Genomic DNA, 9,141 nt, shown 5'->3' with positions numbered 1-9,141 from the left:
TACACAAGGAAAATTCGTGTTTAATGTCAGCCACTGTCCAGAGATAATCCCTAACCGCATTTCATTCTGTAATGTATATAATTGATAGTTGTTTCTTGCCATGTCGTTTAAATAGATCTGACTGCTTCACCTCTTATGGCACATTTTGACCATCATTTATTTAAACAGTCCTAACAAATGTCGTTCCCACTTTTCTTGTCAATATGAATACCAATGGGACGGACGCCCCGCACCTACGTCTTTGTACCCACACCTGATAATATTTCTAGGGTAGCTTCTCACCAGGGGATCCCTTAGTAAAAGGGTATGAACGATGGACATAAATCCTCCGAGAAAGAGCTAAAATGGTTAAAATGGTTATACCTAGAAAGCAGGTTCACTGGGACGGGCAGAAATGGAGCAGAGGAATGCTGTTTGCTTTATAAGCACTGCATCTTGACTTTTCTCTGTTGACCGCGTTCATGTATTATTAAGATAAAAATAAATGTGACCTTGTAAGGATTATTTACTTTCCCCCCAATAAAGCACAGCTATGCACTAAAAAAGGTATAGGATCATTTTTAAAGAATATATATTATTTGCCTTTATGAACAAGTTGCCCTCCTGAAAATTTTTAACCATTTGCCCTCCCACCAACAATGTTTAACAGTTCCTTGCTAAGTTTCACCAAAAACTCAGTTTTGATGAAGAGTTTCACCAGAAACTAGGTATTTTTCATTTCTTTTTTGTGGTAACATACACATAACACTTACCACCTTAACCATTTTTAAGTGTACAGTTCAGTGGTGTTAAGTGCGTTCACATTGTCGTGCAGCCATCCCCACCACGTGTCCACAGAACCGTTTCATCTTGTGAAACTGAAACTCTGTCCCCATTAAACACTAACCGCCCTATTCTTCCCCTCCCCCAGCCCCTGGCCCCCACCATTCTACTTTCTGTCTCTATGGATTTGACGACTCTCGGGACCTCATATAAGTGGAATCATGCGGCGTATGTCTCTTGGGTCGGGCTTATTTCACTCAGCATAACGTCCTCAGGGTTCATCCATGTTGTAGCAGGTGTCGGAATCCCCTTCCTTTCTAAGGCTGAATCAGATTCCTTTCTGCTGCTCCATTCATCCGTTCATGGGCACTTGGATTGTTTCAACGTTTTAGCTATTGTGAATAATGCTGCTATGGACTTGGGGGTACAATATCTCCTTGAGACCCTGTTTTCAATTCTTTGGGGCACATACCCAGAAGTGGAATTGCTGGGTTGTATGGTAATTCTTGGTTTAATTTTCTGAGGGGCCACGATACCGTTTTCCACAGCAGGGGCACTATTTTACGTTCCCACCAACAGTGCACAAGGGTTCCAGTTTGTCCGTATCCTTCTGAACACATCCTTTTTAATGGCTTTTTGGCATTATTCCAATATTTTATTAATTTTTTCTTCTTGGCCACACTGCACGGCTTACAGGATCTTAGTTCCCCAAACAGGGATTGACCCCAGGGCCCCTGCAGTGGGAGCGCAGAATCCTAACCACTGGACCACCAGGGAAGTCCCTCCGATATTTTAAAGTATTAATGTTTCTACCAATTCCCTATTGTTGGACATTTACGTTGTTTCATCTTTTTGATACTATTAATATTGCTTCATTTACCATCTTTGTAGCTCCATCTTCGAATGCTTGTCTAATAACGTGCTGAGTGACGGTCCATAGGTATAAATGCTAAGTCAAATGGTTCGGGTACTTAAATCTTCTCGTATCATCTCATTTATTTATTTATTTTTTGGCCACACCACGCAACATGTGAGACGTTAGTTTCCTCCACCAGGGATCGAACCTTTCCCCCTGCATTGGGAGCCCGGAGTCTTAACCACTGGACCGCCAGGGAAGCCCCCTTTAATCTGCTGACGGATCCACATCTTCTGACGTTGCCAAATTACTCTTCAGAAGAATGACAAGACTGTATTATAACTAGCAGTTTTTGCAAGGCCTTGCTTTCTGTGTCCTTATCAATCCTGGTTAGCACTCTCTTTACTCAACTTTTCTCCAGTTCTTGCTGAATCTTACTGAACCAACTTACGCTGTTTTCATAAGTTGCTAACTCAAAGTTTCCCGCCTTACCCTGGAGCATCTGAGCCAGGACTTCAGAGCCTGTGATGAAATGCCACCCAGGGTCAGACATTTCCCCTCCTGCTCTGTGCTTTGTCATCCATGAAGCGAGGCATGTGGAGTGAGAGTGTTCCCTTTGTCTCATTCCTTGAAGTCAAACTTTCCCCCTCTTATGCCCTTTGAATTCAGCGCTGAGATCTCAGAGAACCTCTGCTTGGGTAGGTCCTGGCCTCTTTCTCTTCTGCTTCATTGTGTTATTCCTCTTAACTGCTCACAGCTGAGTGTGAGTGAAATTCTTTAAACACTGCTTTATCACTGGGGCTGAATGCTTACTGTTTTCCATCACATTTCTTTCCCTTCTCAACTGGAAGATGAGCCCAGCAAAGGGCCTGCACTGTGTGGCAGGGAGGTGGGGGGTGGGGTGGGCTGTGCTGCTGCTTTTTGTATTTCGTGTCTCTTACTTTGAGGGCCAGGCAGCATTCAAGTTGTGGTTTTAAATAGGAAGGAGCACTTCCAGTCCTGATTTTCTAATAAGGAAACAACTGGGCTTTAGAGTGGAGGAATGTCATACCCCATGTAGACCTCATTCTAATTAATATAGCAGTCAGTGCTGGCCAGGCATCTCCTTCAAGAAGTCCTCTTGGGACTTCCCTGGTGGTCCAGTGGTTAAGACTCCATGCTCCCAATGCAGGGGGCCCAGGTTTGATATCTAGTCAGGGAACTAGATCCCACATGCATGCCGCAACTAAAGATCCTGCATGGGGCTTCCCTGGTGGCACAGTGGTTGGGAGTCCGCCTGCCGATGCAGGGGACACGGGTTCGTGCCCCGGTCTGGGAAGATCCCACATGTCGCGGAGCGGCTGGGCCCGTGAGCCATGGCTGCTGAGCCTGCGCGTCCGGAGCCTGTGCTCCGCAACGGGAGAGGCCACAACAGTGAGAGGCCCGCGTACCGCAAAAAAAAAAAAAAAAAAGATCCTGCATGCCGCAATGAAGATCCCATGTGCTGCAACCAAGACCCGGCACAGCCAAATAAAGAAATGAAAACAAAAACAAAACACGTCAATCTCAATGCTTTAAAAAATATATATAAAAGAAGTCTCCTGACCCTCATTCCCAGGCCAGGTGAAGGGCCCCTCCCTGGGCTGGAGCTTATACAGGGGATCAGTTGTAGCCTTCATGTTGTTCGTATTCTAGTTACCAATAACTAAGGGTAATGTCTTAGTCTGTTTGGGCTGTTATATCAGAATACCATGGACTTGGTGGCTTATAAATGACAAAAATTTCTCACATTTCTAGAGGCTGGAAGTCTGAGATCAGGGTACCAGCAAGGGTGGTTTCTGCTGAGAACCCTCTTCTGGGTTGTAGACTGCCAACTTTTTGTTGTACCCTTACATGGCAGAGAGCAGAGAGGGGAAGCAAGCTCTCCCATGAATCTTACAAGGGCACTAATCCATTCATGGGGGCTCTACCATCATGACCTCATCTAATTATCTGAGTAATGGACAAATAACATGATGATTTAAAATGAAAGTAGAGTGAACCATAGAAAGATATTGAAGAAAATCTTCATCTTATTACTGGAGACTAAATTACCAGGTTCCCAAGAGATAGAACTTACGACATTTTGGTCACAGTACAGTACAAAGTACAGTAATAGAGGCGGCAAAGAGGGGAGGAATGGAAGCAGTCAAGAGAACAGAAAATAGTAAATAAGAACAAAAAGGATCAGAGAGAAAATGAGAGCTACTCTGATGTTACATTCTTTGTGGGATACATTTTAAAGACATAAAGAAACTTGTATATGTTTGAATTGGATGCACAGCAATGTGAATGTGAATGTACTTAATGCCACCAAACCGTATACTTAAAGACGGTTAAAACGATCAACTTAGGGACTTCCCGGGTGGTCCAGTGGTTAAGACTCCACACTCCCAGTGTAGGGGGCCCAGGTTCGATCCCTGGTCAGGGAACCAGATCCCGCGTGCTGCTACTAAGAGCCCGCATGCTGCAACTAAAAAGATCCCACAAGCCACAATGAAGATACTGCATGTGGCAATGAAGATCCTGCGTGCTGCAACTAAGACCCAGCACAGCCAAATAAATATTTTTTAAAAAATGGTTAACTTTATGTACTGTATATTTACCATAATAAAAAAGAATGAAAAATGTTGAATTGAGTTTAAACTCATTATGTCCCAGCTCTGTGCTCTGAAAGACCTAGAAGCAATGACACCCCGGTAGCAGGGAGCCCAGCTGCTGCCTGGATCTTGGTTTCTAAATACCATTCTCCAGTAAAAGGAGTCAGGGCTCCTTGAAGAAATGGCTGGTTCCACGTCTGAGGAGGCAAAGATGAGCCTGGAAAATCTTGTGATATAAAATAAGAAAGTGCTTTAAAAATAATGGGCATGTCAAAAGGACACAGAAGTCACCTTGAAGTGGCTTCCAATGAATTTGGGACAATTCGAGCATTAATTAAAAGAATAATGATGAAATTGATAATGATATATATATTTTTAAGTGTCTATAGTAAGATTCAAAGAAGTAAAGGAATAGATGTGTATGGGGAGGAAAATGCTTCCTCATGAAAGAGTGCCGGGCGGTTAGGGCAGAAGGAATGAGGGGTTAGGACACTCACCAATCTGCAACTCCCAGCGTGAGTCAGGCCAGCAGCATCAAGAGTGCCAGGCCCACTGGTGGAAGGCCTTTGGGGAATAGGGTATTCTCACAGGTCCAGAGAACTATCCCAAGTGACTTAGTAATTACAAAGAGAAGAGGTACTTTCATATTGGAGAGATCTGGCAGTCACCCCCTTGACTGAGTGACCAAACTTAGCCCCACAGACCAAGGGCAGCCTGACACCAGGACAGGCCCACCTGTGAAGCTTTCTTCCTAAAGGGTTTGATGGAATCTAGTCAGACCCCCAGACCAGAGCTGTCCAATAAAATATGTAAGTCACACATGTGAATTTTTTAAAGTAAAAAGAAACGGCTTTGAATAATGTTTTAAATTTAACCTGCCATATCCAAATATCATTTCTATATGTAATCAGTATAAACATAAGAAGACATTTTACATTCTTTATTCTGTACTAAGTATTTGAGATCTGGCGTGAATTTGAAATTTGACAGCACAACTCAATTCAGACTTACTATATTTCAAGCGCTCCATAGCCAAACGTGGCTAGTGGCTAAAGCATCAGGCCACGCAGCTCCACACCCACCTTCCAGGTTACAGGGACATAGGAGCAGGTTAAGTCACAGCATGAAGAGGCAATCAAATCACAATGAGGGTGTTCTGCAAGAAACTGGCCTGGAGTCTTTAGAAAGTCAATGTCCTTTAAAAAACACACCACCACCCCACCACCACCACCACCACCACCACCACCACCACAGGGGAACTATACATAAAAAGATACAAACAACCAAGTGCAGCGCAGGAAACTCGATTAGATCCTTGTTTTAAAAGAAGCTTAAAAAAGACATTTGGGGCCATGTGGATATTTGACTCAGGCCTGGATTTTATTTCATTCCATTCCATTTTATTTATTTATTTTTTTTGCGGTTCGCGGGCCTCTCACTGCTGTGGCCTCTCCCGTTGCAGAGCACAGGCTCCAGACGCGCAGGCTCAGCGGCCGTGGCTCACGGGCCTAGCCGCTCTGCGGCATGCGGGATCTTCCCGGACCGGGGCATGAACCCGCGTGCCCTGCATCGGCAGGCGGACTCTCAACCACTGCGCCACCAGGGAAGCCCCATTTTATTTTATTTTATTTTATTTATTGGCCGCGCCGTGCAGCAGGCAGGATCCCAGTCCCCCGACCAGGGATCTAACCCGTGACCCCTGAAGTGGAAGCGTGGAGTCCTAACCACTGGACTGTCAGGGAAGTCCCAGGCCTGGATTTTAGGTGATATTAGGTAATTAGGGGAAGGTGGTATCATGGCTCCTACTTTTGGAAACATCTGCTGAAGTATTGAGGGCTGGAGTGTGACAATGTCTTCAACCTATTCTCAACTGATGGAGGAGGGTGTCTACATGCAGAGAAAGCAAATATGACATGATATTAATAGTTGTTGAGTTTAGAGGAAAGGTGTACTGGGTGGTCCCTGGGCTATGTTTTTTTAAATTTTTTATACATCAGGTTCTTATTAGTTATCTATTTTATACATATTAGTGTGTGGGCTATGTTTTTAACGTTTTGTGTGTATAGGAGAGAAATAAAAAGCGCCCTCAGTCTGTCGGGTGGAGGACGGAGTTGAGGCAGCAGGAGTGGACGTAGGGAGCTAGTTAGGACTGACAGTGGCCTAGGCCAGCTGGACACGTGGAGCCCGAGGAAGTGGACAGATTTGTGCTACACTTTGGATGTGGAAGCAGCAATTTACTACAGCGCAGCCTCATCCACCGGGCTGTAAGCTCCCTAGGGACAGGGGTTTGTTATTTATATCATATCCCCAGCACCTGACACGTAGTAAGGACCCACAAATGGTTGTTGAAGTCAACTGAACTGCTAACCAGTATTTAAAGTAAAAACTAAAGGATAGAAGTTATCCAAAAAGGAAAGTGCTTTATTTTTATTGTATCGATATTTTACTCCCCACCCACATGTCTAGGGTGTAAACCTTGTTTCTGTCTAAAAAGTAACGAGGCCACTGGCAATGGAACTGAAACCACGTTGACAACAACAAATCAAACAAACAAAAACCGAGGAGCCCCAAAGAAACCTTCAGAGGTGATGGTGTGTCTGTTGCCTTGGCTGTGGTGATGGTTTCACGGGTGTTTGCACAGGTCCAAACTCATCAAATTGTATACATGAAACGTGCTTTTTTTTTTTTAAACATCTTTATTGGGGTATAATTGCTTTACAATGGTGTGTTAGTTTCTGCTTTGTAACAAAGTGCATCAGTTATACATACGTTCCCATATCTCTTCCCTCTTGCGTCTCCCTCCCTCCCACCCTCCCTATCCCACCCCTCCAGGCGGTCACAAAGCACCGAGCCGATATCCCTGTGCCATGCGGCTGCTTCCCACTAGCTATCTACCTTACGTTTGTTAGTGTGTATATGTCCATGACTCTCTCTCGCCCTGTCACAGCTCACCCTTCCCCCTCCCCATATCCTCAAGTCCGTTCTCCAGTAGGTCTGTGTCTTTATTCCTGTCTTACCCCTAGGTTCTTCATGATATTTTTTTCCCTTAAATTCTATATATATGTGTTAGCATACGGTATTTGTCTTTTTCTTTCTGACTTACTTCACTCTGTATGACAGACTCTAGGTCTATCCACCTCATTACAAATAGCTCAATTTCGTTTCTTTTTATGGCTGAGTAATATTCCATTGTATATATGTGCCACATCTTCTTTATCCATTCATCCGATGATGGGCACTTAGGTTGTTTCCATCTCCGGGCTATTGTAAATAGAGCTGCAATGAACATTTTGGTACATGACTCTTTTTGAATTTTGGTTTTCTCAGGGTATATGCCCAGTAGTGGGATTGCTGGGTCATATGGTAACTCTATTTTTAGTTTTTTAAGGAACCTCCATACTGTTCTCCATAGTGGCTGTATCAATTTACATTCCCACCAACAGTGCAAGAGGGTTCCCTTTTCTCCACACCCTCTCCAGCATTTGTTGTTTGTACATTTTCTGATGATGCCCATTCTAACTGGTGTGAGGTGATACTTCATTGTAGTTTTGATTTGCATTTCTCTAATAATTAGTGATGTTGAGCAGCTTTTCATGTGCTTCTTGGCCATCTGTATGTCTTCTTTGGAGAAATGTCTATTTAGGTCTTCTGCCCGTTTTTGGATTGGGTTGTTTGTTTTTTTTTAATATTGAGCTGCATGAGCTGTTTATATATTTTGGAGATTAATCCTTTGTCCGTTGATTCGTTTGCAAATATTTTCTACCATTCTGAGGGTTGTCTTTTCATCTTGTTAATGGTTTCCTTTGCTTTGCAAAAGCTTTGAAGTTTCATTAGGTCCCATTTGTTTATTTTTGTTTTTATTTCCATTACTCTAGGAGGTGTATCAGAAAAGATATTGCTGTGATTTATGTCAAAGAGTGTTCTTCCTATGTTTTCCTCTAAGAATTTTTATAGTGTCCGGTCTTACATTTATGTCTGTAATCCATTTTGAGTTTATTTTTGTGTATGGTGTTAGGGAGTGTTCTAATTTCATTCTTTTACATGTAGCTGTCCAGTTTTCCCAGCACCACTTACTGAAGAGACGGTCTTTTCTCCATTGTATATCCTTGCCTCCTTTGTCAAGGATTAGTTGACCATAGGTGTGTGGGTTTATCTCTGGGCTTTCTATCTTGTTCCATTGATCTATGTTTCTGTTTTTGTGCCAGTACCATATTGTCTTGATTACTGTAGCTTTGTAGTGTAGTCTGAAGTCAGGGAGTCTAATTCGTACAGCTCCGTTTTTTTCCCTCAAGATTGCTTTGGCTATTAGGGGTCTTTTGTGTCTCCATACAAATTTTAAGATTTTTTGTTCTAGTTCTGTAAAAAATGCCATTGGTAATTTGATAGGGATTGCATTGAATCTGTAGATTGCTTTGGGTAGTATAGTCATTTTCACAATATTGATTCTTCCAATCCAAGAACATGGTATATCTCTCCATCTGTTGGTATCATCTTTAATTTCTTTCATCAGTGTCTTATAGTTTTCTGCATACAGGTCTTTTGTCTCCCTAGGTAGGTTTATTCCTAGGTATTTTATTCTTTTTGTTGCAATGGTAAATGGGAGTGTTTCCTTAATTTCTCTTTCAGATTTTTCATCATTAGTGTATAGGAATGCAAGAGATTTCTGTGCATTAATTTTGTATCCTGCAACTTTACCAAATTCATTGATTAGCTCTAGTAGTTTTCTGGTGGCATCTTTAGGATTCTCTGTGTAGAGTATCATGTCATCTGCAAACAGTGACAGATTTACTTCTTCTTTTCCCATTTGTATTCCTTTCATTTCTTTTTCTCCTCTGATTGCCGTGGCTAGGACTTCCAAAACTATGTTGAATAATAGTGGTGAGAGTGGACATCCTTGTCTTGTTC

Source organism: Orcinus orca, chromosome 4 (assembly GCF_937001465.1).
Source record: "Orcinus orca chromosome 4, mOrcOrc1.1, whole genome shotgun sequence".
In the NCBI taxonomy this organism is placed as follows: domain Eukaryota; kingdom Metazoa; phylum Chordata; class Mammalia; order Artiodactyla; family Delphinidae; genus Orcinus; species Orcinus orca.
This window is presented reverse-complemented; position numbering follows the sequence as displayed.